At 38.6% G+C, this 22386-nt stretch overlaps 1 protein-coding gene across 7 annotated transcripts in view; it reads left to right on the top strand.

Moving 5' to 3' along the window:
* Positions 1–22386, top strand: part of SIPA1L1 (signal induced proliferation associated 1 like 1) — a 232186-nt gene that overhangs the window by 3385 nt on the left and 206415 nt on the right. For all 7 annotated transcript variants that reach the window (XM_087746430.1, XM_087746434.1, XM_087746424.1 and 4 more), the window contains one exon: positions 19237–19339. The gene's annotated coding sequence lies outside the window, so the exon portion shown is untranslated. The remainder of the gene's footprint in view (positions 1–19236; positions 19340–22386) is intronic.

Genomic DNA, 22386 nt, shown 5'->3' with positions numbered 1-22386 from the left:
TGAGAATAAATTTAAACCTCTACGTGTTGGCTAGTTGGCAAACAGTTTTGATCTGTTGCTTCCTTGGGTTTCTTAGCTTTAGGCAGATTACTTTTATTCCTCAGCAGCTCCTTAATTTAAATATTCAAAAAGTCAATAAGGCATGATTTAATTATCTGTTATTATATTTTTTATATCTTTGCTTTGTTTACTTCATTATCCATCTTTTAGATTTTTATTTTATTCATTTATTCTGAAACCCATTCGTTTAACTTCTTGTTAATAAGTTATGACAGAAATACAGCAACAGTAAGTGCAGTTACTTCTTTTATCAGGTAAATATGTATATTCTAAAATGTGCTAGATGAAGCTTTTATTAATTTGGCATGTAAAATTAAAAATGTTAAGTACCTTTCTGTGAGCGAGGGGAAAAAATGTTATATTCTGTGTTTTATGTTTCCAGGGAGATAATGACTTCAGTGACTTGATTGCAAGTATATCCCTCTAAATAGCAACTTTTAAATAGTCTAAGCTTTATATTTCATTGAGTTCAGTTTAATGTTGAAATGAGGACTCTCAAGCTGGAGGTTTTTAAAGTGGGATTTTATGCGTCTTTGAAAGTTGAGTTATTCTCTATTTAATGGAAGGCAATCAGTGTTTTCTGGGAGTGGAACCCTACCAGCAATGGTTAACTTGAACGCATAGTTGTAAATCTGCAGAATATGGCCATTGGTGAGGCTCAGTGACAATAATTTTGTGGTTTTGACTAATTCTGATTTTTAATCCGTACGCAGCTGGCAGTGCAAGACTAACACAGTCTGTAGCAGTTTCAGTGTTAGCTTTGATAGTAGTTTTGCACTCTGAACTTTGGGAATCCCTTTAGGAAGTGCAGTGACACTAGAATTGCTTGGTTATTCAACTGTGTTTTTGAACATGAATCAGCAGATAAAATGGTTTTAGATGTCTGTCTTTGCATATGTAAAGCTGAATTATGTCATTGTCTCAGTCTTTTTCATTTTGAATTCTGTGGCACCAGTTTGCTGGGTGGGTTGTTTGATTTAGATTCTGCCACATGTCTTTTATGTTAAGTGTTAAGTGAGACTAAGCATTTACAAGTCTCTGTTTTCTTTATGGAAGCATGTTTTAAAGAGCACTTCATTTAAATGTGGCGACATAACACTTTTCATAATCTTGATAGCTGGTGAATTGTATGATCGTTAACCGAGCATTTGTCAGTGCTGTTTCAGAGGTCTGAGTCTGTAAGTGGATCCTCTCTTGCAAACCTGTGTTTGATTAGTAGGATCAAAATCAACCGTGGCTTCATCTCTTCGTACTACTTAGTCTGGTGTTGCATGCTGCAGTGCAGTAGTAGTAGCTCTTGTTCCCTGCACAGTGGATGGATGCCTGAGAGGGGTCAAGTTCCTGACAAATGCATGACTGTATACAGCAACTTTTCTGAATGCGGGTTATTTAAAACCATAATACAGAAGGAAGAGTTGTTACTGGGAATAGTGGCTCATGCTTAGGCCTGAGAGGCACTTTGAATTTTTTGTTCATGTTTTAATACTCTTTTGCCTTTGGTCTCAGGCTCTGTAGAAAGGGAAGAATGCTTTCTTCAGATGGATGTTATTAAAGATTAGTGAAGTGCTTTTTGAAGACCAAGTTTTATTTCATAAGTTGTCAAAATTTAAATAAACTACTGGCATGTAGCATATAGTTGTTTTAAAGTTGGATTGTTCTTCATGATTCCTTCAGTGCTCAAAAAGCTTTTGGTGGTGTTTATTTCAATTTTTCTGTTTGTTTACCTCTTGAGGTAACAATTTTTTTACCTCAAAATACTCATTTAGACATTGGAGAGACTGGTTTTTACTGCAGCTGTGAGAGAAACATGCTGACCTTGAGTTTGTACATTAGTGTGGACTTTTATCTAAGTGAAAGCATTTCAAGTTAACCCTGAAATACATCTTATTTTTCCTAATTGATGATGATATAGTGGATTAAAAACTTCAAGTAGCTAAAATCAGTAGAAGACAAGCTCTTATTCCAGGCTGCTAGAAAGCACAGGTCAGAAGTTGAGCATGACTTGGAGAAAAGTTGCCTGTTGAGTCTGTTTGGGAGACTTGGTTATGTTTAATATACTTGGCTGGTAGTATTTTGTGAATTTTCATGCTTGCTTTTCTGGGTGGGGGAAAGTGCCAAGCATCTTCCTTTGCTCTGTAGCCTGCTTTGCTGCCTGTCTCTGTGCAGCCCATGGTGGGGTTTCAGGAGGTGCCAAGGGCTGCTTTTGTAGCATGGCTCTGCTCTCTGAATTTCTCGAGTCACGATGCATTTTTACAGTGCCATCAGCTAAATCAATTGTCTTTTGACCTTTGAATTCAAATGACAGGCTTATTGTATGCTGATGTGATGTGAAATAGGATTAATACAGAACTTTTTTTTAATAGTGGCAGATAATATCTGTAAAACAACTGCTGTGGTAGTAGAACTTTCTGTAGGCCCATTGTTCATGTCAGCAGCTCTGATAGATATCTTGGGTTTTCTTGTTGGTGGTAATACAGACAGCTCTATCTAAAGAGTTAACAAATATTTAAAAACACCTATATTTGTTGATTTGACCAAAAGTTGCATAGCCCCAAGAACATTTTTACATTGCTCTTGGGACTTTTTGAAATGATTGAAACTGTATTTTCGTATTGCCTGCTTTTTTTGGTGCTATAATAAGCTACTGGTCTTAACTTCACACTCACTCAAAATCACACTGTCACATGAAGCGTTCATTGCAGATCCTTGATGACTGGTGTTTTACAAGAGAGATTATAATTTTCTGATTTATAACTTTTTTTTTCCCCTCCTTTCTTTCTGGTTCAAAGAATGCTTCTTTCCTTCATCTAATTTCATTATTGCTATCTGTGCGTTTGGCTTTGTCACTGGATCTTAACACTAACAAATAATTTGGCAGAGTGGATCTCTGGCTGAAGGCAGGGGCGGTGAGTCTCCCAGATCGACACTGTTAGTATTTCAGTAATTTTACTTCAGACAGAATGTAGTCTGGTCTCCTAAATTGGATGTCCCCAATACAGATGTGGTTTGTTGGTTTGGACTGTTATGACCATTAAGGGTTGGGCCATGTTTGGTGAACTTCTGGGGAGGGATTTCTAGCTTAGTTTCCTCTAGGAGAAATCCTGTTTACGCACACCAAAGCAACTATAAAAATGAAAATAAATCATTTTGAGGGTGGTTAAGCATTGAACTGACCACCCCAGAGTGCCTGGTGAATCTCCATTCTTGGAGGCTTTTAAAGCTTGACAGGACAAAGCCATGAGCAACTTGATGCAATGTGGAAGTCAGCTCTGCTTGGAGCAGGAGGTTGGACTCCTGGGTTAAACCGCTTTGTGCTCTGCAGGCTGCTAGCTGGTGATAGCTGGAGGACCTTCTCAAAGGGCACTACTGTTAGAAATGCTGATGTAGGTACAGTTTAAACAACTTTTAAAAATCAAGACCATCCTTGTAGAGAAATTTTTTTTATGCTAATGTGAAACAGCTTTACTTTGGTATCCAGCCCATTTTATGTCTTTTGGTTGAGTAGCAGCACTACTGCTGGTGTCAGTTTATCACAGCCTGCTAGTGCTGGCGCTCAGGTTGCAAACCTGCAACAGGAGACCCGATTTCCTTTATCTGTGGGCATGCAAGAAAGGAGGGGGATTTATTTTCCCCGCAAGAGGCCAGTGTAAGAGGAGACGTACACATCTTGAATGTTTGTATTTTGGCAGGGCCAGAGCACAAATTTTCTCTTGCTGAAGAAACTGTGGCAAAAATCAGACTTTATTTTTTTTTTTACATGTCTGAAGTGCAACATGACTTTGTCTACATGTTCAAAAAAAAAAAAAAAAGATAATGGGTGATAAAACTCAAACTGCAGGCTTAAACATGTTACTGTTACACAAAAGTCATTATGGTTCTTATATCTGAACTATTTAAAGATCTCTGTTTTTTGGACAAGGCTTCTCTCTTAACTTTCTGAATTACTAATCGAATTTTTTGTTAATGTTTTAAAAACTAAAATGTTTGATACTATTTTGGGAGTATTATTGCATGTGTCAAATGGAAGACAATACTAGACCCCATTTGGTGGGGACCAAATGAATCTTAAGGAGCCTTCCCTGCTTCTGCTGGATGCATTTGAGGTTTCTACCACTGTATTTTTTTTATTTTTTTTTTCAAATTGGAAGGGCTGAAATTGGATTTTATGCTTTCAGTCCATGCAGAAGGACCGCATAATTGTGCAGAAGAAAGTTATGGTTTAATGTTCTCATGCCTTGAAAATAAACATATCTTTATGAATGACATGATACTGGCAGTGATCTTTTACTTTGCAAGTGTATTTAACAGCTTGTTGCATGAATCGTAATAAAGTAGTTCAATAGACTGCACTCCATTGATTATACAGCAGCCGGAATAAAGAGTGAAACCGGATGCTTTCCCCCAGCTTTTGCTAAAGCAAACATTTAGAAGTGAGAAAAGAAAGGAGATACTTATGTAAAAGCTATTTATGTAGTTTGTCCTTTCCTTGGATGTTGTTTTCTTCACTCCTTCCCTTCTTCTGCAGTCTTTGAAGAAGGCAGTGTTGACAGAAAGTCAGTTTGTTTTAACCTTCCCCCCCATTGACTTCTGCAGCATCTCGCAGGGTAGTCATTGACTCGTACTTGACATAACTCTGGAAATTCCCATGATGTCCCAAATTTATTATTGCTTATTGCATTGTCATACAGAGAGACTGTAGGAGAATCTTTGCTAGGATGCCTTTGTTTATATTAGCATTATCCTTTTGTTTATATTATCTTAAAACATGCCATTCATTGGAAATTGAAAAGGCCTTTTTGGGATTTTGAGTTCTGTGGGTTTTTAGGGCATGTCTGTGCAGTGAAATGAGTGGCCATTGGTACTCTGGAGTACTGCCTGACACAGACACTTCCACTTTGCAGTTTGAACTGGGGGGGAGCTCCATGGAATAATTTGAGACCCATAAGTTAATTCTTGCATTATTATACAATTGCCTCCCTATCTAGGCAAAGCCAGGCGATCTGCAGAGCTATGTAGGTTTTTTTTTTTATCGTGTATTAAAATTGTCAGGACTTTTTTTATTTTAGTCCCGTACTATTGTACTTTTATTTCCAGCCAGACAATTTTTAAGGTTAATTAATGTGCTAGATAACATTTGAGAACAGAAGACGTTATCCTATCTCCAAACAACAGGATTACAGTTGGGTGTGAACATGCAACAGTGTGCTGTATATTCCAGATTTAATCACTTGTATATGTAGTGTTGATGCAGTAAAGACTTTCAAATTCGTTGGTAATTTAAAGCACATCTCCAGTAAAACAAAGGTATGATAATATGCAGTAATTAAATGTTGGGAAGGGTGTTCATCACTGTTATTTTAACAAAAGTTAAGTCATTATCTGCTGATTGCTGGCATCATTAAATCTCAATTTTTTTAGTATGTAAGTCAGTGCTTACATACCTGAGCAGCTGAACTGAGATTTTTCCATTCTTGCATTGCTGAATTATCTTTTTGTTCTTGGATCTTAAGTGTAATGACTTACTTCAAACTGCCAACAACTTTATGCCTGCCAAGGGCAAGAGTGCAAATGTGAATGTGCTCTTTAACTAAGAGATATAATGCATCTCTTCTGAAAATTGGGGTGAGGGGAACAGTCAATTTAATTCGTAACAACTTAGCAGTTTTGCAGAGCTGGCCACATGAAAAATAATCGTATGCAAGATAAACATTGCCTCTTGTAAAAGTACAAAATACCAAGAAACAGAAAACATCTGAAGTGCTGGGGGAGGCGGGAGACTTTTGCTGTTCCTTTTTTTTGTAAATTTGCACTTTGCTTAAAAATAAAAAACACAAACCAATTTGTAGTAGTTGCCAAATATTCCCAAGTATGATGCAGTCTAACTTTAGGTGACAGGTTTCTTCAGGTTCTTGAGGCATGGGGTTAAGTGACTTGGGGCTAAATAAAACAGGCCTCACAAACTGATACAAGGAGAGAAATTAAGGAGCAGTTGAAGAAGGAATTTGTAGATAAAATCCTTATTTCATCTTTCAGTTATGTGTAATAGGAAGAGGTAATTAACAAGGGTCATACTCGAAGAAATAATTGGTGAACTGGAGAGCTAGTGGACAGATTTAAAATAAAGTAGCACTTTGATCAGTTATTTGTTTGGAACAGTTTGGAAGGTAGTGTTGTGAACATTAGGGAAGCTGGAGAAGGCAATAGCAATAAGAATTGTTAGATCATTGACTATTTAGACAGGAAAAAGTTGGGCTCAGATGAGGAGGAGTAGTAAACGATTGTAGTGTTGTTTGCCTTATAGTTGTCAGTTTTTCTAACGTGGAGGACTAAAAGATTTTTGGCAGAACAATGAGCTTCCATTTGATGTGGCATTAAAGCATCCAGAATAAGCACAACTGATACTTAATTTTTGGTAGATAACAGTACTGAGAAAGCGATTTTTTTTTTTTTTTTGAATTGTGTTTAAATATTGTAGCTGAAACTGTATGAACAAGTGAACCATATCTTCTGTTTCTCCCTCTCCCTCCCTCTTTTTCCTGAGTGTTACAGTTTAGAAGAGAAGGGTCCAAACATGTCTGTGATTTTCTAGCTTTAAAAGTGAGAGAAGAATAGATCTATTTGAAGGGAGGCGAGAGAAGAATCGGCACAACTCTATATAGATGAAGCTAAATGCTTAAAATTGTGAGTAGTTTCTTAAATGTGAATCCTGCTTTCCTCCAGAATGACTAGCGTTTTTCCCAGGCATTGTCAGGCAGTGTGGCTAGAATTAATTCTTACTTGAAACTTGAGCTACGAGTTAGAACTTTATTGCTTGTAACAGGTAAGTGCATGAGGATAGCATAGATGGTGTACCTGATTGTGTGGTCTTTCGTATTCACTTCTTTACATGGGGAAAGAAAAGGGCTCGTGGAACAGTGCTGCTCTATTTCAGTAGCATTTTACAGGTGGCAATAAAAACTCTTGGCTCTGCGACAGTATGTGGGTGTTATGTGCTTGCAGGTAAAGTCGTTTAATGTTAGTGTTTAATAGTACTTTTGAAAATGAAGTAATTGTATGCATAGTGTAATGAAAAATACCCTTAAATAGTGGTTGGTTTGTGCATTACACTATTTTCTTGTTGCTGATAAAGGAGGTACAAAAACATTTTCGTGTTAAGAGGTTCAAAGCAATTTTGCCAGGTAGAAAAACCGTCTTTCTAAAGGTGGTGGGTTTTTTTCTTTTTGAATCTTGTATTGCTGCTGTGTGACTGTTCTGTTTGCACTGAGTTTCTGCCTTAAAAAATGTTAATAGCAGTAGCTATCTTGTTTGCTGTAACTCTTCTTTGTTATCACCTCAGTACTTAGCTGAGATGCCAAAAGCTCTTGAAATGTATGGAAACTTCAGTTAGGTTAGTCACTTGAATACTGGCACCCTGGGTCGCAAGGCAATGTGTTGTTATCCCTGTGCTCAAAATTTGGAATCGAAGACTTAGGATAGTATTGAAGTGCCACTGCTGTTCAGTTTATAACCATGTTAATTAGTGCTGAATGTCACTAAGGTAAATATGTGCAATATTAATAAAACTCTCTTTGTCTTGTGAATAAAAACCAGTTGTCGCAATATCATGATTACATGTGAGGAGCAGGCTGTTGCTTCTGGTAAAGTTAATATGATCTGATGGGCTCCTTTTCTGCATCTGAAAGGCTGCTGGGAAGGAAGGGGTGTGTGTGGGGAAGGTTCTGTAAATTGTTTCTGCTGGTGGCAGAAACAGTTACTTTTGGGATGGAGTTTGATTTCCTTGCACCCTCCAGCTTAGATTTAGACAATACTACCTGACTTGATTTAAAAATTAAAAAAAAGGAAGTGATCAAGCATGATAATTACAATACTGACAATAGGTAAATATTTTATACTTGTGTCTGTACTTTCATGGACTGGAAAGGGCCAGAGCCTTAATCTGACATCTTAGGCAACACATGGAATCATCTACATAGCTAACGTGGTGCAGCATAGTTGCATGATAATTGCGCTGCTCTGCATTGAGTGCACTCAACTTCGCTCATTTATGGGTACTAATGAGATAGTATTTTGATGTGACATTACTGTAGTATCAGTGCCTCGCATTCATTCATTAGTTTACCTCATTGACTTTGTGAAATAAGGAAATGCAGATGCCCTTGAGCAAGTCATTTTAACACGCACATGGGAAATCTGTAATAGTTTTCAGAGCAGAAGCTGCCTTGGGCTTTAGATTTCATCTTAGTGTGGATGAGTATATTCATAACTAGCTGTAGAGCTGTGCTGGAGACTCTTGAGCCAGCTCTGAGGAAGCTAGTGGCTATGTCTGCACTTGTCTGCAGCCCATTTTCTGCTCCGAAGAGAGGCTCTGCATGGCTCAAACCCCTGCTGTTTGCTGGGAACAGTCCCTAGCCCTGTGGGTTCTCTGGTAGGTCAATATCTGTTAGTAAACTTGATCAAAACCATGCCACAGAATGTGATAACAGTTTACTGGCGTGGACAGTTATGGATTAGTGCTCAAACCTGTGCCCTGGCCTTATTTTATTTATTACTCTAGCTTGAACTCACAGTGCCTACATGGCATAATGCAACACTCTGCTGAGTTTGTAGCTCGCATCCGGATAGCATTTAGTAGCAGTAGCATAGCATTGCGTATGAGCTAACTAGCCTTCCTCTTCAGCGGGGCTTACTGAGCTCAGGGGCAGCACTGTGCTAATGTGGCTGTCGCGTTTCTGGTTCTGGTGTTAGTCCAGCGGTTTTAGCTTAAAGGTCAGAAGATCAGTGGTGCCGGCATAATAGCTGGCATGCTACAATTAAAGTAATACTGGAACAGATTGCTTTGGATTTTAATTGCCTGCTAGACATCCCTATTTTAGTGAAGTCTTACACATCTTGACCTTGTAGCAACAGAGAATGAGACGGTCTATAAAACTGCGAAAAGAATAAAAGACTGCACACAAAACAAGTAAATGAAATGTGCAGAAATTGTCAAATCTAAGGCCATTAAAATATATTTTAAAGTATTCCTTTAAATCTGGATTAATATCTGGTGTGGGCTCTCAAGTCGTGTTCAGGAATAATTGTGTTCAAAAGTTACATGTGAAGTACTGCCTGGCTGTACTTCAGAGAATGTCTCTGCTGGCAGTGTGCCCTGTGAGAGGGCCAGTGTGCCTCATGTCGTCACTCTTGCAGTTTTTTCGTTTTCGTCTAGTTATAGCAAATGCATAGATTCTTGAGCTCGGAGCTACCTCGAATATCTATGCTGTGTGGTAGTCACTGCTGAGATTGCACAGTTGCTGTATCCTAGATTTCTGATAACAGGTCGGAGGCAAGGTTGCCCTCAAAGTTTTTGGTTTCCTATGGAAACCAGCTTGTGTGTTTATGCTCTGTGTGTGCCCGCCTGTTTGCTTTTTGCCTCTCTAACACTTCCTTCTCCCCAACCTCCTAAATATTTTGAATTCAGTAGATGTTATTCTAGCTCCTTATGCACACCTGGAGTCCAACAGGCTTTGTAAAAACAGACTACTGGGTGGGTGAGATTGAGTCCCAGCAGTGGCAAGCGCTGTAGCATGCACAAGGGGGTCACCAGAGAAGCTGATTAACACAATTGCATGGGAGAAACTTCAGCTGGAGCGTATGTATTCTTGGATATCAAATCTGGTCAAGTATGAGAGAGAGATTTGAAGGTACCAGGCTTTGTTAGTTCATGTAACTACTTGTTCTGTATAGATTTCTGTCAAGTCTTCCTTCCAAAAAAAGTGCAGAAGACAAAATATAATGGGAGCATGTAGTGATACCTGTATTTAGGTTGCTTAACAGCAGAAACTATTAAGTGTCCTTTAGCTTTTTTCTTTTTTTTGTCTCCCCTCCTCTCCAGAATTGTTCACACTACCATTGTGTGAGCAGCTTTTGTGTTCGGTGGTTTTTTTTTTTTTTTTTTGGTAGAGGAAATCACTTTGTATCAGGGAAATGTCTTTCTCTTCCTCCTTTCTTCCTTCGCCCCAAAGTATAACGGTGTTATTGTTGAAAAATGAAATATTGGTTACCAGGGGATTTCTCATACTAGCTTTTCTCAAGAAGAATCTTTTCCAAGTGCTACTGAGATGTATGAATGTTTTAAAGCGAGGTTCGTCCTGCAGACTGTGAACACCTGGGATCCATCAGAGGAGCCCAAACACAAACAGGATCCTACCAATTCCCTGTCCTACCAATTCCCTGTCCTACCAATTCCCTGTCCTACCAATTCCCTGTCCTACCAATTCCCTGTCCTACCAATTCCCTGTCCTACCAATTCCCTGTCCTACCAATTCCCTGTCCTACCAATTCCCTGTCCTACCAATTCCCTGTCACCAGACGCTCCTGGCTTCCTCTCGGCTGCCTGGTGCTTACTGGCAAGTGTGTCGTTCTAAGGCTTCGGTGAAAGGTGGCGATGCGAGGAGTGTGAAAGATTGTTTTGTTCTTGCTTTTGCTTGTCTGACCAGTTAAAACTTCAGCATTTTTCTTGTTCGAATTCTTCCTGTTCTGTTTGAGAAGCCAAGCAGGTTCATTTGGTACCGAGTCGAGGCATGCAGAAGCTAATTGTTCTGAGTCTCACTGGACAGGTGGTGGGGAGACCATCCAAAGAAGGTATGCTGGCTTTGAGAAATGGTTGTATCTTCTGCACTTGTAATGCTTTTGAATGTTGGACAATAAGGCTGCAGGTAAAGCAGGATTTGTAATGATTTATTTTTAAACCTGGGACTGATTACCAGGTAGGTTTGCAATGTGAGATCTGTCCCTTTTTAAAGAGGCAAAACAAAGTGTTTGTATCCATCTGAGAGGGGAAAGTCTTTTGAATAAGCTGCATATTGACCTTGGTTCCCTGTGACAGTGGCACCATGTGCAGCAGTAAGTGGGCCAGGCTCCTCTTCCTGCCTCTCAACCCTCCATTTCATCCTCTTGATCTCCGCGACTGCCACGTGATGTGCGGTCTGGGCTCGGTAAGCTGTTGCCTCCCTTCTCATTGCCCCTGAGAGTGGACATCTTTAATCCCTCTTCCCTTCAAGAGCTGAGGCGGATGCTGGTCTCTTCACCTGCACTGACTATTTGCAAGGCCTAATGCTAGACCATAATGATTCATGAAACCTCTAGGATAATAACTTTTTTTTTTTGGCTGCCATGATAATACAGTTTTGCAGTTCAGGTGACAGTAGTCTGTCAAAAAGTCTGTATGTTTTTCAGCCATTTGGCGTCAATCAGCGCTGGAATGTTGGGATGTAGAGCTGCTGCAACACATAATGCTTTTAACTTTCCTCTTGGTAAAAAGAGGAGAGAAAATTAGCACAGGAAGCTATGTTAGTTGGTGGGAAGAGTATGTTATATCTTATATGTTATATAAGATATATATATGTAATATATGTTATAACATATCCAAACTTATCTTAAGGTTAGAAAGTTAGAACACTGGTTCAACAATGCTACAAGCAGGGCTTTAGGACTCCCAATACTGGGTCAAAAGTATTCTGTTTGCTTTAATTAAAGCAAAAATAAAATACATACCAGGTAGCAGCATGACTTACTTGCATTAAGCATTATTTATTTAGACCACTATGATTTTATACTGGATTAGATAGTATGCACTTTCCTGACACTGATACCAATTTGGTATCATGTTCTGGCACACTTGATTAAATTTGATCACGTGCTCAAGTCTCATTTGCATCAAACTTATCATGGTTGGTGATGTGGTAATGCAGAGATTTGCTGTTAAGGGTTGTGAAACCAGCGTTTCATCTTCCGTAACTTCCTGACAACTTTATTTCTACAAATGTTTGAGAAAGTTTACTTTCCAGTTTTATTTGTAACTAGTAAATAATGTAAAATACTATTTTTTTAATTCAGTGTTTGCATGCATTGTACAACCACTGTTGTCTAAAGTTAGAGGGATGCTTTTAGATGTGCTAAACGCTAATCTTTGTTACATTTATCTTTATTTTGTTCATCATGTATTCTTAATGTTATGCCAAAAACAAAGCATATTTCCAGTTTTGTAAAAGGAAAAAAAAATAATTCAGTCCTAGTGAAGCAGATTCTTTCTTGAATTCTCTTTAAGCTTTTTGATAGATACAAAACCACAAATGATTTTATCTGGAGAATGTTTAAAAAAAAAAAAAAAAGAGGGCCATTAGAGGAAGAGATTTTAATGGGATTATTATTGTTCTATTTGGATCTGTCTTACTAGGCATGGCTTGGAAATTGAATCTCCTTCTGAAGGCGTTTACATATTCAAAGTTCTCAGTAGTTGACCTGATTCTACTATGAGCTGTTATCTGTGTTTCAAGACATGAAATGGTCTTATCTTTTAGTCTTTTGACCTCTCTTTGGGAAAGGGGAAAACATACTCTTCTAGGGTTGTGACTAAGTGTGTTTTTGTTTTTTTTTTTTTTTTAATACTCAAAAAATTCACATAGGATCTGGGGACAGTTTCCAACAGAATAGGAGATGCCGAGGTTCATAAGTAGCGTCATGGGTGCTGCAGACTGTGTTTGAATCTACAGTGTCAAAAAGTGAGGAGATTCAACTGCTGTTGTAATGGTGGGAAACTTTTGACAAAAAGTTTAAGGACATGGCTTCAGATGACTTTTTTTTTTTTTAAAATTTATTTTGATCTATGGCAGGTAATGCCAATTATTTTCATAGATGTTCCTTTTTTTTTTTAGTCCCAATAGCAGCATTTGTCAGTAATGTTCAGAACGACGGAGAGATACTTGTTTCTTTTAGTTTTTTTCCATGTGCAATGAAACAGGAGTGTCTTCTGTTTATATCTTCTACAAGCTGAGGAGTCTTTCCTTGGCTTGGTTATTGGATTTCAGTAACTTGTATTTATGGTATGATCGTGTCTAGAGGCATGAAAGAAAATACACAAAATACTATGCAAATATAGCTCAGATTCTGCAGATGGATGTGAGTATACAGAGTCTCATGGTTTTATGGCGGCTAACCTTCACTGACTCTGCAGATGCAGTTACCTCAGTGACTCTTTGTTCTGAGTTGGCAGGGACCTCTGGAGATCCTCTAGTCCAACCCTGCCGCTCAAAGCAGGGTCAGCTGGAGCAGGAGGCTTGGGCCATTGTCCAGTTGGGTTTGGAACATCTCCGAGTATGGAAACTCCACAGTATCTCTGCGTGACCTGTTTCAGTGTTCAGCCACCTTTTAAACTAAAATTTTTTTGATGTTTACAGGATGTTTCTGATGTTTAACGTGTTATAGTTGTAAGTATTTCTGAACACTGCTTCAGCACAGTGCCTGTCAGGAGTCAAGGGAAAAGATTCTTCAGGATACTATGCAGAAATTGTGTTTCATTGATTTCTATTCTCTTTCTGTTTGTGAGCTACAGAGCAACTGCAAGCTAGAGCCACTCATTGGATCTCTCCATTAGATAAGGAACAGAATGGCAAATTCACTTTTTGATCTACTAGTCCGATACAGCACTTATCTAATGCATTATACTTCCTGAAAAGCTGTTAAGGAACATCATCCATATCTATGGTGTGTTGCTGGCCTGTAAAAGCAGGTGACACAGTCATCCTGCAAGTATGCGCAGAAGTGTCCTGTCTTTCTATGGGAGGTTGACACATACATGCTGTAGATCTGAAACTTGCATTTAAAGAGTTAGTTTTGATGCATACATGTGAGTCAGAGTCTGCTAGAGGTCTGTTTTTCTCTTTTCTGGAAATGCAGCATCTTTTTTTCGTGCGAAAACGGGGGGGGGGGGCGGATATGCATAGAAGACAGTTTACTGCTTCATCACTGTACCTCCAGAAAAACTTGGTACCATAGTCTGAACTGTCCTTCTTCAGGGAAACTGGTATTTTGTGTGCCTTGCTCTTCATTCTTGTATTTACCACATTTCTAGTAGTAGCTAAAGCACAGCTCGGATTTACAGCAAAATTTACTACTTCTTCTAAGGTGACAGTTGTTTAGTATCAAATATGATGCTGCACAGGTGGTTTTGGAAACCTCACTCATTTCGCACAAAGGCAGTATTTTGTACATATCTCTCTGTTGCTCTGTAGTAATTAAATAACTTGAGTAATCAGAAAGCAGCATCAAAAATAGGGATGAAAACTTTGATGGGTAGTCTCAGAGTTGTAGACTGATTTTAGGCTGAAAGGGACCTCTGGAGGTCATCTGGTCCAACCTGCCCCAGTGAAAGCATGGCCAGTGTAAGTCAGAGGTGTACAATGGTAGTGAGTTTAGCTTAGCCTTTGCTGTAATCTCCTGTTAGGCAAATGTCAAAAGCAAGATGGTCCCCCAAGTGTTCTCCAGAGTAACAAACCCAGGTGTCTCAGCCCATCCTTGTTCCTCATGTCCCTCAGCCCTCTAACCGCTCAATGGTCTCTTTGCTGAACTTGCTTCAGTCTGTCTTTCTTAAACTGGACAGTCTAAAACTGGACACGCTGGTTCAGCTGAGGTCTCGCTAGTGCTGAGTAGAAGTGAACGTCTCTTACTAGGTTTAGGCACTGCACTGACAAGCACTGCAAGGCAAATACTGTTAACTTAATCCTTCCTACAGCTTGAGATGATGCATTTTCAGAAATGTCTAATTTTTATTCCTAGATGCATGAGGAACCTCTGATGGAATAATTTTTTACCATGTCACTGTTTCCAGAAAGGATTATTTACATTGTCTAGTGTGAAGTAGACTTTCCGATTTGTAGCCAAACTCGTTTCACACAACTGCAGATTTAATCAATATATTTCTCTGCTCTTTGAAGTTTTTTTTCTATCTAAATTGAACCGGGTAGTTGCACATCATTTTTGTTGTCCTACTGATGTATTTTGCCTTGTGTGGCATGTTTTATATTGGTTTATATTGTATTTCTTCAAGCCAGCCATCAAACAAACCATTGTGGTTGTCTGACTTCAAGTGGAAAAAGTTGTTTTCTGCCCGCTTTATTCTTGGTGTCAGCTTTCAGTTTAGAAATTACTGTTTGTTTGTTCTGCGTGCAAGGATGTTCTTTGCACTTTATTTTAATGTGTGGTCGTTAAAATCAATAAAAGTCACGCCAGAATAAATGCTTATGGGAGAAATGTGAAAGTGGGCATTCTCAGAAACAGTGAGTAGGGGAACGAAGTGGTGGTGGGGATCAGAGAAGAGACAGTGAATATATTTTTGCTGAGGGTGGATCAATCTTCCACACGAACCAGTGAGAAAAGACACTTTGTCCTTGCTACTCTTATCTTTTACCATATTGCTTGTGGCATCCAGCAGGCTGCACGGTGCTGCCAGAGCAGGAGCTAGCTGCGATAGAAGCTGTCTTGGCGCGGGGTCCAGGTGATCCAGAATTCAGACCCTTGGCTTAGGTTCAGACCTCTCCTATGGTAACGTTTTCAGTCATGTGACTTTGATTTTTTTTTTTTGCCAACGATTAACTTTAGCTAAAACTTGCTGGGACCTGCACAACATTATTGTTTGGCAACTTTAGCGCTTGTGCCATGGGCTGTTGGCAGGTTGGATCACTAGCTTTGTTTATAAGATACCATGTGGTGTTTCAGGACATAAGGACAAATTAGCTTGCAGCCTGTGCTTCTCACAGCTGTCTTGCCTTTCACCTCATGGGAGAAGATTTATCAGGCATAATTATGTCTAATTAAGCCACTCTTGCTATCTTGCCAATGTTACTTTTTCCTGTTAATTTGATCAGTGGACACAGGTGAGATAAAAATGTAAACAGTGCCTATTTGAATGGCTTCATGCTTCTTGGATTATTTAAATGATTTTTGTAATCTGACATGACATTATGTGGGTTGTCACACGCAGCTTTGACTAACTCCAGTTTTCTACCTCTTGGAGTTTATTTTATTCCCCTGAGGAAGGTTTAATTTTTTTTTATCACCTGTACAGGACAAACTTATTTTTGTAATGCACCTGCAACTTGCTTTCTGTAGTTACAGGTGTGAGCTTTCTAAACTATGGTTTGTTCTTTGAAAACAACTTGTAAAAGTGTGAACTGTTCATGAGAGACTGATCTGTGTTAAAACCACAGTCAAAGCCTTGTCCAGACCATTTTTTGTTAAACTGTTGGAGTAGTGAATGTCTACCTTTTTTTTTTTTTTCCTTAGTTCCCTTTCATATCAGCTTCAGGTGAACATTGACTTCCCCCCCCCCCCTCCCTCCCTTTGCTCTTTCCATGTCACCTGAAGAAAAAGAACATCCACAGTGTTCATGGTTAGAAGCTTTTAAAAGTTTGAAACTATTAAATGCATTTGTTACAGAAACTTCACTGTTTGGGAGCTTCTAAAATAACACTGCAAGTAAAACGGCTTATCAGCTAAGATACCAGTATAGCTAATGGTGGTACTTTCTTCTTCTTTTTAATGGATATTTTTTTTTTCTTTTTTTTTGCACAGAATCCTAACCTATACTGTTGGTATAATATTTATTGTAGATGTGGGTCAACTAAAATTTACCAAACTTGTAGCAACCTACTTTTTGGTTAAACATGTAATTCATGAACACTTCAGGAGAAAGCAATGCTGCGTTTTAGGGTGGGAAGTCTCTGCCTTAATTTACATAAAATAGGGGTGGCTTTTATATGGGAAGTTGTAAAAGTGTTTTTGTTTCTGGGTGAAGGTCTGTCTGGTGTCCTGGATCTTGAAATACAAATGGTATTTGTATTTTGAGGACTGAAGGATTGGAAGATGAAAATAAGAGGAAGGGAAGTAAAAATATTGTTACTTCAGACTTGTCTTTCCTTTATCTGTGAACTGTTTTATATGTGGAATTGCTTGTAGGACGGATAAGCCGAATAAAATTGCAGTATAGTAAACTTCAGTTGTTTTTTCTTTCCTCACCACTAGCTGCATTATTAAACATTTTTTGTTTTGTTAAAAACTGGATATTCTTAGTGGCAAAATATTAGAATGGCTAGAAATACTTATGATTTGTATCCTAAGCCAATCTCTAGTTGGAGAGGGAGGTTTGCACATGTGCAGAAATTATTCTAAAACTGCTTTCTGTCATTGTTTTCTTTTAGGACAGTGGTCTACACCAGATAAACATTTAGTATGCATCTTGATTGGAATATGTGAATTAAGTTGGCTCATTTTTGCTTTTGCTAAGAAGATTGAATCTGAAGATCTTGCTGGCTGTATTTGCATTTCGCTATATACCAAATGCAGGTTTAATTATGGAAACTAAACCTGCCTTAAAGCAATTGCAGCCAAGGTGAATGTAGTCCTGTTTCTCGTTAGTCCCTAGCTTACCAACTGGCAAATTGAAAGAAATAATCTAGCAAGTGTAAATTTGTTTTAGTTTTTGATTTCCACACCCTCAAAAAAAAAAAAAAGCCTCAAAACCCCTGAACCACCACCCTCCCTGCCAAACAGCTGACAGGAAAAAAGAGGAATTTCTGGTAAAATGCCTTCTCTATCTGGGCAGTCATACAAAGTGGTAGTGCTGCTTGTCCCATGCCCTTATGCTTGTAGAAGGTCGACTGTGTCTCAGTCTGACAGCATGTGCAATGCTCTTATCGGGGAGTCCCTGGAGAACAGAGGCTCCCAGGCTGTGATACGCCCTTCACAAAAAGTAAGGCATCAGCCTGGATTGAACTGAATGCCTTCCCTGTACATCATGCATTAAACTCTAAGGGATGCCTGTTTTTAAAGTTTCTCGCAGTTGATAATAAATTTGTGTTCTCTAGTTGCTGGTGACTTCATCATACTGATCTAAAATTGCTTGAGCAAATAGGAGAATTGGTTTAGTGCTGAGGAGCAGAAGGTACTAGTGGGGCACTAGTATTTTTTTGCAAAAGCAACATAAGGTTCTGTGGGCAGGTAGTCAGCGTTGCTGATGCTTTTTTTTTTTTTAAGCTCATGCTTTTGAAAAATTGTGTAAGAATTGCTTCCATTAATGGGTTTCATCCTTTTTTGACAATTCTTTCTTTCCATTTTCACTGGTGGGAGAATACATGATGTAGAGTACTAGCTTGATTAGTTTTTATTTTCGTGTGTTTTAGTAGATAAAACACAGACTGTTCTTAAAAGCTAAATTCCACTTTGCAGAAGTGCATCCACACTAAGCGAGTAGATCAAACAGTAATCAGCTGAACTATTGGCTAAGGAGCACTGGAAGAGTGGCAGGGGGGATTAATGGCCAGGGGGGATGTGCTGCTGTTGAATTCTAGACCTGTACCAGGTTGTCCTTTGGTTGAGAGCCTTTACTAAGAAAAAATGCTACTGATTGTCATACTGCTTTCTAGTGTGACTGTGATGATCGTTGCATCTCCTGAAAGATAAACCTTAACTCCAGCCTGCAAAAAGGAGAAGTAAAAACTGGTATTAGACCATGTGTTCCAGGTATAATCACACTTTGAGGCTAATAACGAATATTATTAATGCTTGTATTTTTTTGTATGTTATTGTGATAGTGACTTTCAGTTAAGTTGTGTGTAAGAAGCTTCTTGGCTGTATACATTTTCTGAGACATAAACATTTCATTTCTAGAATTTATTGATTCGCATTTCTGGTCACGCGTAAAATAAGAGGGAAACTGAATTACAAAACTTGAAGTAGCTCTGTACATCTAAGGCTACTGCTGTACCACTGCTGAGGGGCTTTGGTAAAGGTGACCTTAACTATCAGAGGAAGGTTAATTAGGAAAAAAAAAATCCACCAAGCACAAAACCACTGGTTATTTCTGCTAATAAACATGGATCTGACAAGTTCTCTTGCCATCTTAAGGTATCTATTCCTTTAGCAGAACCAGGTGGTTCAGAGCTCTGTTACTCCTGTGCTTGTTTAAGTTATTGTTATTACTGTGGGATGCGAACGCGTGATGTTTTCAGCAGGCAAATATTCAAACTGATTGTTCAGCTAAAGGATGATCTTGCCAAAAGGGCTTTGTGTGTTTTGAACAAATTGCACAAATTGATTCCTTTTGTATACCTAAAGCAATATTGAAGCATATGGTACATCCATAATTGAACTTGCCATGTAGTCTTACTCAGTTGATCAGGTCACTCTGTGAATTGCTTATATGGTCACAACTGTGACTAAAATTTTTCTCAGTAATGTTCTTACAAAAGAAGAGAACAAGTTTAGAATACTTTGGAGAAAAAAGGGATTTTTTTTTGTTTTGTTTTGTTTTAATGATGCTGTTGCCATAAAATCAAATCTCCAACTTTTGATATATTTCAGGTGAAAACCATTCTTTGGACTTGACCAGATATTAACTCTGACAGGAATGAAAATCTGAAGATTTATGTGAACCTACAGCTATCTAAAGGAATTGATGAGCAGGGTAAGAATTCACTTATCTTGCACAAACCTTACTTCTGTGGATACTTGGCTATACTGTAATACAGAATGTGCCACTTCCTGCTACGTAAGTGGAAAGAACAAAGGAAATCATGAAGGGTAAAGACAGCAGTCACATTCAGTCTTTCTCCGTTCCAGTGTAAGGCGAAATACCAGCATTCTGAATACTTAAACCTGGGAAATGGTAGTGGTAGACATGAAGTGCTTTCCACAGTACAGATATATGGTGGCAGAACAGTAAGTTTGTTGAGGAAAATGAAGCGAATTTTTTGGCATCTGTTTATTTTGAAATCTAAGAATAAAGCAAAGTGCCATGTTGGCTATGAAACCTGGGGGAAGCAGAGCATTTTTTTAAACCAGTTTTAGTATATGGAGATCATAAGTATTACTGAGGCATAACTTCAGGGAGTTGCTTTGGGTTTGAAATATCCTAAAATGCATTTAATTTGAATTGGAAAAGCTTTTTTTTCTTGTCAGATACTAAAGTTTTGCCTGATAGTTTTTTGGCATGCAGTAAAAAGCTCACATTGAGAAGAAGCTTGAACAGAAGTGGGCTGAGAACGGAAGCTCCCGTTTCTTTTGAAGATCTATTCCACAGTGTATAGTTAAACAATATCTGGATTTTTCTGTGTTATTCTCAGGACTACTTTAGCTTCGTAGCTGTAGGTGATTCATTGTAACAGTTTCTGACCTTTTGTTCTTGCGGGCTCTATGTTGTTAATAGACTCAAAAGTAGAATGACTTTTTAAAAAATACATTGTAGGAATTTAGAAGAGTCCTGATGGACAGGAAGGATCATCCTGTGGCAAAATTGACTTAGTACAGTGACTTTACACTTTAAAGCTCTTTTATTTCTACTGAAGAAAATGTAATTCCTGCAATGCAATGCTAACATGGATTTGGCTTAATTTTTCTTTTCAAACATGAAGAGTCTCTTTGCTTGACATGATGGAGCAGGAGAAAGTAATTTTCCTGTGTGCAGGTGGATTTTTTTCATGGTTCCTAAAACAAGGACGGCTGAGGGAAGAGTAAAGGTGGTTTTAACATATGCTGTGGTGTTACAGATAAGGTAACAATAGTTTACGTCCCCTTTGTGCCTTGCAGATTAGAAAATTATTGAAAATGATAGTAACTTCTTTTGAAGAGTACTTAGAATAGGCTTTTCAGTGTAATGAGTTCAGGTATTCTTCCGTAAAATGGTTTATACTTTGTCTTTAATTGCAGTTTGGGCTGGTTTTGATAGACGGGCATTTTGTGAATTTTCAGAACTTCTTAGGTAGTTGCTACCTAATCTAAACTATACAGAGATATCCCTCGTTAATCTATTGTGTGCCAAATGGCCCTCTTTTCTGAATGGTAGTGAGCCAGTCTTATGTGCCCAAAGGAACAATGTGCGGTTAAGACAGAATATAGTTTTGGGTTTTGTATTTGAAAGCTCTAAGCTCATATAAGCACCTAAGATTGAAATTTGCATTTCTCTCGCTCTCCTTTGCAGTTTTGATTTTGAGATGTGTCTCCCAAATCTGTTTGTTTGACAGCCTAGGAAAGGGACTCACAATGTAATATGCTTAATGATGAGTTAGGGTGCCTTATGTGTCAGGTCCACACCTGAAACTGCATTATGACTGGCCTGTTTTACTGCCGGTGGCAGCTTATGGAGCCCTGGCTTTCTGCTCTCTGCTAGATTTTGCTTCTGGGCCTCTCTCCCAGGTACGTCACTGCTGCACAAGTCATTGAGTCATTTTGCTGTCTGTCTACCCTCCTCCACCTCGTACATGCTTGCACAATTGAGAAGGCAGTAGTGAGGCAAGAAGCTGCACCGAAAGATGTGCTCATCAAACCACATCCTAAAAATAGTGTGGTAACTTCAGGTGTTTCTGGGTCTTTATATGTTGCCTTCTCTGAAAGACCAGCAAAGCTAGTAGATGTATTTTTAAAGAGCAGTGAATCAAACTGGAAAGGGAAATCACTTATCTGAAAGTCTCAAAGCTGGTGTAACTTTTATTTGTGAAACAAAAAAATGTAGGTTGTAATATGCAACTTTGTGAGTGTAGTGCAGCTGCAGACTCATTCTGAGAGAATTCACAGCCACAACAATTCTTCCGTAATTCTTTTGGTTTTATATCCTTCTGCAGGGAGGATGTTAATTGATGCTGCTGTGGGTCATTTTTGGACACTAGAAACTGTGATGAGACAAAGTCTCTTTCTTTACACAATATGCAGCTACTGGATGAGAATAATCTTATGTTTTAAGCCGTACTTGAACTCTATAGGTGAGATTCCTGGGTTCTCCCCCCTGACCCCCACTGGGGGTACATCACTCCTTTTGTTTCCGAGTGCAATTCTGAGAGAAGGAAAAACCCACCTAAACAATATCAGTGGTCTGAGGTATTTATGGATTTTCTGTGTGTTCCTGTAATGAAACTTACTGTTCTGCCTTTTTTTCTCTCCTCTTTCAAATCTGTATTACAATGGCATGGTTATCTTTGCCAGCTCTGTGCATGGCAGATTGCTTCTGTGAATGCATTCCAACAGGTGTGTTGTTTTTGTTTTCTTGACATTTATTTTGCAATTTAGTATGAACATAATACTTTACATCTGTATTTCAGTCTAGTTCAAACAAGTTTAGCTCAAGTAGTGGTTGAGTTGTGGTTTTGTTGGAATGATTGTTTGGCAAGCTTCATCCGTAAACACTTTGGGGCTTTCAGCACATAATATTTTGGGGCAGCCATAGTGCAATTGCATAATCTTAAATTATGTACTTTACAAATAAGAGATGTTTTTAAGGATTGAATGCAAGCTGTAAGCAGTTGAAAATTTGGTGCATGAAAAAGAATCTTAACTTCTCAGTATCCCAGGCTTTATTTTAAAAACTTTTTTTTTTTTTTTCATTACATGCATAGTTCAACCTAATACAAATCTGATGATACAGGAATGCGTGGGATTTGTTTCAGGTTTTGTAGGGGCTCCTTAATGAAGTATGTTGTTCAACTTTGGTTGCTAGTCTGTAGTTTCAGGTGACTCATTTGT

This window comes from Nipponia nippon, unplaced genomic scaffold (genome assembly GCF_047370975.1).
Source record: "Nipponia nippon isolate SJK-2023a ecotype South Korea unplaced genomic scaffold, ASM4737097v1 scaffold_10, whole genome shotgun sequence".
In the NCBI taxonomy this organism is placed as follows: Eukaryota; Metazoa; Chordata; class Aves; order Pelecaniformes; family Threskiornithidae; genus Nipponia; species Nipponia nippon.
This window is presented reverse-complemented; position numbering and strand designations above follow the sequence as displayed.